The sequence below is a fragment of the Cannabis sativa genome, chromosome 8 (assembly GCF_029168945.1).
Source record: "Cannabis sativa cultivar Pink pepper isolate KNU-18-1 chromosome 8, ASM2916894v1, whole genome shotgun sequence".
NCBI lineage: Eukaryota > Viridiplantae > Streptophyta > Magnoliopsida > Rosales > Cannabaceae > Cannabis > Cannabis sativa.
In genome coordinates, this window is record NC_083608.1 from 14,838,464 (window position 1) to 14,848,336 (window position 9,873).

Here is a 9,873-nt window from a genome sequence, read left to right on the forward strand (position 1 = left end):
TTCTTGATCATTAAATTCAATCCTCTGAACTTGTTTAGCTCTGGTAAAAAAATCTACAAAACACAAAAAGATCAATTCTTTTCATCAAACAAATAAACAAAAGAGAACAATGAGATAAAACCTACTGCGATGAAAAGAGAGATGATGTTGATGTCGTTGCCGTTGGATATGGGAGTAACCATAAGAGGAAAGAAATCCAACCAAAAGTAAGCATCTTGAACGATCAGCAGAAGCAAACGAGGCCGCTAACTGTGGAGGTCCTTTCTAGCGATCTCGCGACGGAGTATGGTGGTCGGACCAATTGGGGGAGAGGTCGGTGTAGTGGTCGTCGCTGGGTCTTGGGTAGAAGCCGTCGGCGATTGGGGCTGCGTCTGAGGGTGAGGGAGGCGTGATTGTCGTCAGAAGGGAAGAGTAGAAGCCCAACCCAAGTATTTTTGCAAAAAAAAATGTAATTTTGCTTAGTTTTTAATATTAATGTATTTTTGAAAATAAATTAGATTATAAATATAAAAGTGAAAACTCCCCAAAAAAGATTACCCTTTTGTCCGAAAGAAAAAAAGGGTGTATTTATATATTTTGAATTTATATAAATCTTCTTTTGAATTTATTTGATTTTTGGAAATTTAAATACTTGCCCAATACGAAAGTAAAATCATATATTTTTTTTTTTTGACGAGTGTAACCAACAGATGAAATATTGAAATCAGGTTACAACACTTAAGTTTGGATAAAAATCCTTCTAAACTAATTCCTCATCTAGCCCTAAAGCATTTCGCGCCATGTGATGAGCATAAGTATTTGAATCTCTCGGTACAAAGCAGATAGAAGCAGTAGGGAAATAAGACGAGGAACTCTTGATATCCTCCACAATATCAGCAAGGGCAGAAAGCTCCTTTTTACAGCTATTTATTTTGCTGATCAGCTGCTTGGAATCAGTGAATATACTTGCAAGTGGAATTCGAATACTGCAGCACCAATCTAGGGTTGATTTGAGAGCCATAGCTTCTGCCATGAGAGGTGAGACCTGAGCTGGTATAGGTAATGAAATTCCTGCTATTATCCTTCCAGTCCAGTCCTTAATGATAGCACCAAGCCCAATCTTGGAGTGCTTTGTATCAGTGGCAGCATCTGTGTACAATTGATAATACCCTTTTTTAGGTTGGCTCTGCTCTGTTGCAGCATGCGAATGACAGGCTAATTCAGCATCAATTCTCTTGGATTGTGCATTCTTGTATTGCAATAAGTAATTGCTAGCCCACTGCACTAAATCCCCTGCATCCAATGACCATTCCTGAAAAGTTTTTTGTTTCTATATTCCCAAATAGTCCATAAAATACACATTAGTAGAGAGAAATCATCTTTATTTAAATCAGTAAAACCAGATATAATAAATTCCCTAACATCTTTTTTTTTATGCAAAAGATAAAAGTGATATAAAGGAGAATGCTTCCAAATCTGTCTTGCCCTGGAACAATCTAGCAGTGAGTGAGTTACAGTTTCAACAGGACAACTACAAGAGAAGCAAGAAAGAGAAGGAACTATTTTTTTAAGAAAAAGATTATAAGCTGTAGGAAGAATATGATAAAAAAAGTCCTCCACCCAAAGTTTTTAATCTTGGGAGGAATGCAGAGATTCCAAAATTTCTTCCACCAGTTATTGTAAAAAGTTATATTAGAAGATGACGGCGACAAAGACACTGTATTAACAAGATGATAAGCAGACTTAACGGTAAGAAGACCAGAAGGGTCTCCTTTCCAAATCAGGCTATCATTTTTATTAATTCCCCCAATAGGAACTTGAAGGATGTTGGCAACAGTGGCACTATCAAAGTAAGTGGAAAGTTTATGCTTGTTCCAGTGCCCATTAGAATTGATGAAGAATTGAACTTTATCAGAGGGAGGAAGTTGATTGTTATTGTACCTAAGGACCCTTTGATTAGGAACCCAAGGATCCTGGAGGGTACGGATGAGAGCTCCGTTCCCAACTTTCCAAATAAGCCCATCTTTAAGAAGATCCCTACCCCAAAGTAAGCTAGTCCAGGAGAAAGAAGGTGAATGACCTTTACTGGCATCAAGAAAAGTAGAGTTTTTAAAATATCTAGCTTTGAGAATCCTAGAAGCAAGAGATTCAGGTGTCGTGAAGATTCTCCAAGCTTGTTTGGCCAGCAAAGCTTGGTTATGGTGAATCAGAGAACGAAAGCCCAAACCCCCAAAAAATTTAGAGTTACAAAGGAAAGACCAAGATTTCCAATGAGTTTTGGTATTTTTCCCAAATGAGCCCCACCAGAATTGTGCCATGAGCTTCTCGACTTTTTTGCCAATTGAGGCAGGAATTTTAAAGCAGGACATAACATAGGAGGGTATAGCCTGAATAACAGCCTTTAAAAGAACTTCTTTACCCGCCTTAGAGAAAAATTTATTATTCCAAACATTAAGATGAGAACTGACTCGATCAAGGACAAAATTAAAACTACTCTTTTTAGATCGACCAAAACATTGAGGAACTCCAAGATACTTAGACATAAAAGGTTTATGAGCTAGACCAAGGTTACTATCAAAGTAATCAGAAACATGAGAAGGAGTGTTAGGGGAAAAGAGAATTGATGATTTGCTAAAATTAACCTGCTGCCCAGTGGCTTGGTTATACATTTGAATAGCTGCCTTAATAGCATTACAAGAAGTTTGAGTAGCCCTAGCAAACAAAGATGTGTCATCTGCAAAATGTAAATGAGATATGACAGGAGCATTACGCGCAATAGAAATACCTTGAAAGTTGCCAATTCTTTGCTGGTTGCAAAGGGCTGCAGGCAGAAAGCCCTTCAGAGCATAGAAGAAATAAGTAAGGGGACAAGGGAACCCCTTGCCTTATTCCACGAGTAGGAAAGATTTCCCGAGAAAAACTACCATTAATATTGAACCGAATAGAGACCGAAGATAAGCATTTATGAATAAGATTGTTGATCCTCTCAGGAAAATTGAAGTGTTTAAGAATAGCCAAAAGAAAATTCCATTCGACACGGTCAAAAGCTTTTTCCATGTCCAACTTGAGACCTACCCACCCAATTTTACCTAACTTCCTATGGTTAATCGCATGAACCATTTCCTGAGCAATAAAGATGTTATCAAAGATGAGACGATCAGACAAAAAGGCACTCTGAGTCGGAGAAATAATATCCTCCATAACCACCTTAATCATATTAGCTATAACCTTTGCAACAATCTTATAAAGAGTTGTACAGAAACTAATAGGTCTGAAATCTTTAAGAGAGGAGGCATTAGCTTTTTTTGGGATAAGGACAATAAGAGTGCTATTTATTGAATTCATGCTAGCATTATTATTCAGGATGTCAAGGATCGCCATGCAGAGATCCTCCCCCAAAGTATTCCAGTTTTTTTGGTAGAAATAAGCATTCATCCCATCCAAACCCGGGGCTTTATCTCCAGAAAGTTGGAATAAAGCCGTCTTGACTTCATCAGCAGTAAAAGGCGCATCCAGGAAACAGAATTGTTGAGCAGAAAGTTTGGCGCTAATGGCAGACAAAAGTAGGTTAGTAGCATTGCTGCTGCTACCCTGAGAGCAAAAAAGAGTGGAGAAAAAACGACAGACTTCACTTTCAATATCAGCATGGTTAGAAATAGTACTGCCATCCTCAAGGGTGAGAGATCTAATAAAGTTAGTTTTCTTCCTGGAAGAAGCTTTATTATGAAAAAATTTCGTATTTTTATCACCAGCTTTAAGCCAGTGGACTTTGGATCTTTGCTTCCAGAAAATTTCTTGCTTATAAAGAAGGCTGTCAAGTTGAGATTGAAGATTAGAAGCTTCTGACAGAGTCTCTTTAGAAGCAGGAAGGGAAGAAAAGGTATCATTAAGCTTTTTATCTACGTACTTTATTTGAGTAGCTAAACTATTATGCGAGGCATTCCAAGCTTTGATAGCAGTAATACAACTAACCTGTTTACTAAGGAAATTAGACAAAGGACAATTATTAGAGTTGAGAACAGAGCCACACCAAGAGTTACTAACAGTATTAAAGAAAGAAGGATCAGTAAGCCAATGATTTTCAAACATAAATCTTTTATTTTTCACCCTACTCATGCTATCATCAACAAGAACTAATTTTAGAACCCTATGATCCGAACCATAAAAACTAAGATGATGGAGAATGGCTTGGGGATACTGTTGAAGCCACTTATCATTGGCAATACACCAGTCCAGCCGTTCATAGGTTGAACTGTGTTTCCAAGTGAACTTATTACCCACAAAATGGATCGGAGTTAAAGAGTACTTATTAACAAAATTTTGGAAACTAAGCATAGCATAGTGAGGAGGGGGGGAATTACTACTCCTATCATTCAAAGAAAGATAATCATTAAAATCTCCAATAATAAGCCAGGGAAGTAAAGGAGCATTAGAAAAAAGTCTATCTAAAAGCGTCCAAGTATGAGGTTTATCACAAATATAAGGGGAGCCATAATAACATGAAATATGATTAGTTATATTATCTTCAAAAGTGACAATACAGTCAATATGATTTAAGGAGTAATTCAAAATAGTTACATTAACCTCCTTTTTCCAAAATAACAAAAGACCTCCATTAAGACCACACCTTGGAACCTCAAAAGCACTGTCAAAAAAGAGCTTGGTCCTAAGCACATCACACTGACCAGCTAATAACTTAGACTCCATAATAAAAAGAAAACTAGGCTTATGATTATTTACAATAAGGGAAAGATTACGGAATGCCCGGGGACTCCCTAACCCACGGGCATTCCAACTCATAAGCATCATTTTTCTGGGCGGGGTTGCTCCGCAACACTCGCCTGTTCAAAAGGAGAAACAGCAGCTGTAGGGACTTCATTGATAACAGGGCCAGCACGAGCTCTTTTGAGAATATTCCTAAGGGAATCTCCCACCATGACAGAATGAGGAACAAAAGCAGAGCGCTTCGCACCAGCAATGGCTTTACCTTTGGACTTCTCAAAATTCCGAGCAACATCTTGAACAGCAACCGAGTCAATATCATTTGGAATATGTACCGCAATAGCAGTTGCTGGAGGTACAGATTGAAAAGCATCGCAATGAACATCAACAGGGGAAACACTACGAAGGCCAGGGCTGAAACCTTGATCAGATGAGACTCTCTCAAAGCCTGAGAAGGTAGAAGCAGGAATAGGAATACCATCATTGATTCCTTGAGAGATTATCTCATCCCTCCTTAAAGGAGTGGCAGAAGAGGATGAACCAGCACCAACATCCTCAGTTGTAAGAAACTGGCTTACAGCAGCCGCAAGACTATGATCCACATTTCCATAAGGCAAAGGCAACTCCTCTAAAGGAAAAGAAATAGTAATATCAAACGGGTTGCGTTTGAAATTAGACTTGGCTGGGGCTTTCAGAGGAATTTTATAGTGGAGCGGGGGTGGAAATGCCTTGTAACGCCCTAATGCTAAGGCACGCTACAGTGCTTTTTCAATTATTGTGCAATCTTTGCTAATCAAAGAAATTTCTCGAAAAACGTGTAAAATTAAAACTTTTGCTTTAGATATTAAACTTTGTAATATAATATAATATTTACAAATTCCGAGATCCCGTTTTTTTTAAACTTTGTAAAATTTACTTTTCAAACTATACATTCAAAATACAAAAGTTCTAGGTCGCACAGCGACTTTCAAAATACAACTCCCAGATGTCCCGAGACCGAACACTCCAGGTCGCGCCGCTTGACATGTACAACCTCACCCGAGCTCAGGTTCACTCCTGTTCAGCCTTCGCCTTTCCTTTACCTACACATAGAAGCAGAAACTGTGAGTCAACAGACTCAGTAAGAAATGCATATAACATACCATATAATTTCCGACCTGTAAATAGGCGCCCATTCACCTATTTACAGAGCTTAACAGATGAGTGTGAACGTTCAATACCAGGGTACAACCACTATACCACATACACATCTTACCTCACTGTACGAGTGTTGGTAGGGTTTACCCCGAACACTGAGTAATACTGAGTGATGTACCACACACCTTAGCATTTTCACGTGCCCGTGTTGGTATCACTGTACCGTACTCACAGCCACAATAATCACTATACCAATGCACTCTATAACTTATTCATACAAGTGTTGGTAGTGCTTAACATAATTCAAGCATGCATATATAAACACATATACACACATTCAGATAATCACATCATACATTATACACAGTTCTTACCTGTTTTCCAAATTCAAGTGTGCTGGCCGACCTGAACGGAATTCACGTGCTAGATGGATGCCCTAATCACAATAATAGTAATACAGATGAGTGACTCGCTAAATCACTTTCCGGGACTTTAAACTTGAAACTAAAAGTTTCCCTATCGATAAACCTCATGGCAATACCCTAAATATCTCAAAATTGGCCAAAACTAGGGTTCTGGAAATTCCCCAACGAGCGGTCGGTTCCCAACCGGTAATCCGGTTCTGGGTCACCAACCGGTCGACCGGTTGGTACTGGCCTCCTAGAACCGGAATTCCGGTTCTGCTGCTGGGAACCAAAAATCATCCCCCTTAATTCAATTCAATCCCAAACTCTCCAGTATACCTATACAATGCATAAACATCCATTTCCAACCAATAAATCACAGAACAAACCAACAAATCAAATTATGCCATTAAAGTTCAAAGCTTGAGTTTCAAAACTCAACCTTGCTTAAAACCATTATCAAGCATGAAAACCAGTAGCTAGGGACTTAGATTAACTCAAATTAACCCCAGAAATTGAATCCCAAACATTTAAAAACCCAACAGCCACTAAACCTAGAAATTCATAGTGAAACTAAACTACAACTTCAAAAACTTAAGGGGAGAAGAACTAGGGTTACCTTGTCTTGATTCCTCTTGAATCCTTTGCTGAAAACGCAGAATTTCAGCTCCCGAAACCCCTTGCCCTTGCTGCCTTCGAAGAGAGAAAGAGAGAAGAAAGAGCTTCTCACCAATTTTCATATTTCCTCTTTTTTTAAAAAAAATAATTAAGTAAATTGATTTATCTAGCTTTAACTTGGCTGAGAAAACAGGTGGTAGGTGTCACTAAAATAACCAGCCACCTAACCTCAAATAAACCAAATGACTAAATTGCCCTTTAGACTTAAAACTAGGGTATTTCTAAAGCTAGGGGTAAAATGGTCAATTTCCATAACCCCGCTCAATCCCGATAATTTATTTTCTCTAAATTATTTCCCACTATGAAATAGGGTTCTAAACTTACCCATGTGATCAATCTAGCCATCCATCGCATTTTCCGTTGTCGCCGAGCAAAAATTACAAAATTGACATATTTCACATATAAGCTAAATAATACCCCTAGAGTTTAATAAAATCTCCGGAATTGAGAAATTATAACTCTAATATTTATTTCTAAATATTGGGGTCCACATTAAAATTAATTCACAAATAATAATAAAATAATAAAAATTAGTGCTAATTGCCTTTACTAATCAAAATTACTAGAGCGGTCATTACAATTATCCCCCCGTTAATAGGATTTCGTCCCCGAAATCTAACCTGAATAGCTCTGGATGTTGAGTCCTCATATCTGACTCCAATTCCCAGGTGGCTTCTTCCACCTTACTGTTCCTCCAGAGCACCTTAACCAGTGCAATAATCTTGTTGCGAAGAACTTTTTCCTTTCTATCCAAAATCTGAACAGGTTGCTCTTCATAGGATAAGTCTGATAGTAGTTCAAGGGCTTCATAACTCAAGACATGAGTCAGGTCTGACACGTATTTCCTTAACATGGAGATGTGAAATACGTCATGAATAGCTGATAAAGCTGGTGGTAAGGCTAGCCGATACGCTACCTGCCCGGCCTTCTCGAGTATCTGAAATGGCCCAATGAACCTAGGGCTTAACTTACCCTTCTTTCTGAAGCGCCTAATACCCTTCATTGGTGAAACCCGCAGGAAAACATGTTCCCCTGCCTGAAATGTAACATCTCTGCGCTTCGGATCAGCATAACTTTTCTTCCTGCTTTGAGAAGCAAGCATCCGAGCCTTGATCTTATCAATAGCTTCATTGGTCCTCTTCACTAACTCTGGACCCAGGTACTTCCTTTCTCCTGTCTCGTCCCAATGAATAGGAGAACGACATTTTCTACCATATAACATCTCATAGGGAGCCATCCCTATTGTACTTTGGTAGCTGTTGTTGTAGGAGAATTCAATTAAAGGCAAGTACTTACTCCATGAACCCTCAAAGTCCATGATACAGGCTCGCAGCAAGTCTTCCAAGATCTGGATAGTTCTTTCTGACTGACCATCAGTCTGAGGGTGAAAGGTTGTACTAAACTTTAACTTGGTACCCATAGCCTTCTGAAGACTCACCCAAAATTTCGATGTGAACTTTGGATCCCTATCTGACACAATAGATTTAGGGGCTCCGTGGAGACGAACTATCTCCTTCACATACAATTCAGCATACTGATCCACTGAATAGGTAACTTTCACTGGTAGAAAGTGAGCCGATTTTGTGAATCTGTCCACGATGACCCATACAGAATCATACATCCCTGTAGTTCTAGGTAAACCAGTTACAAAGTCCATTGCGATGTCCTCCCACTTCCATTCTGGAAGGACTAAAGGTTGCAATAACCCTGCCGGCCTCTGATGTTCATCCTTAATCTGCTGGCAGGTCAAACACTTGGACACATAGTCCACCACATCTCTTTTCATCCCATACCACCAGAAGTAGGGTTTCAAATCCTGATACATCTTGGTGGTTCCCGGATGCAACGAATAAGGCGTGGTGTGAGCTTCATCAAGTATCTCTTTCTTAAGCTCATCAACACTAGGAACACAAACTCGAGCTTTATATAACAACATTCCACTGCTCGAGACTGAAAAGCCTCTAGGCCGACCAGCCACCACTTCGTCTCGAACTTTAACTAGCTCGGGATCTTCCAATTGTGCCTTTCTGATTCTCTCCAACAGATCAGATTGGAGTGTTAAATTATGTAACTTCCCGACCACGAACTCAATTCCTGCACTAACCATTTCTGAGGCTAGTTGAGGGGCTATCATAACCGTAGTACACACTTGACCGGGACCTCTTCTGCTTAGAGCATCGGCCACAACATTGGCTTTCCCGGGGTGATACAGTATTTCACAATCGTAGTCTTTAACTAACTCCAACCACCTTCTCTGCCTCATATTCAGATCTTTCTGGGTGAAAAAGTATTTAAGACTCTTATGATCAGTATAAATCTCACACTTTTCACCGTAAAGATAATGTCGCCAAATCTTTAAAGCAAAAACCACAGCAGCGAGTTCTAAATCATGAGTTGGGTAACGCTGCTCATAATCCTTCAGTTGACGGGAGGCATAGGCTATGACTCTGTCAGTTTGCATCAGAACACATCCCAGACCCTGTCTGGATGCATCACAATAAACAACGAATTTCTCTTGATCTGATGGCAAAGCTAACACCGGAGCTGTTATCAAACGTTGCTTCAACTCCTGAAAGCTTGACTCACACTTATCTGACCACACAAATCTCTGATTTTTCTTGGTCAATTCGGTTAGGGGCATAGAAAGTTTAGAAAATCCTTCGACGAAACATCGATAATACCCTGCTAACCCGAGAAAACTTCGAACTTCCGTCACAGACTTGGGCCTCGGCCAATTCTTCACTGATTCTATCTTATTTGGATCAACCATAATTCCATTCTTTCGAACAATATGTCCCAGGAAGGACACTTCAGACAACCAGAATTTGCACTTTTTGAACTTGGCATACAGCTTGTGATCCCTAAGTCGCTGTAACACCATTCGAAGATGATGCTCGTGCTCCTCTTCTGACTGAGAGTATACAAGAATGTCATCGATAAATACTATAACGCA

The 9,873-nt window shown here is 39.4% G+C and overlaps 1 long non-coding RNA gene across 1 annotated transcript; it reads right to left on the reverse strand.

Moving 5' to 3' along the window:
• Positions 1-533, reverse strand: LOC133030031 (uncharacterized). The gene is made up of 2 exons (XR_009683936.1): positions 126-533; positions 1-53 (listed from the first exon to the last, which is right to left on the reverse strand). It is a non-coding gene; the product is annotated as an uncharacterized LOC133030031 (long non-coding RNA).
• Between the last annotated feature and the right edge of the window lie 9,340 nt (positions 534-9,873).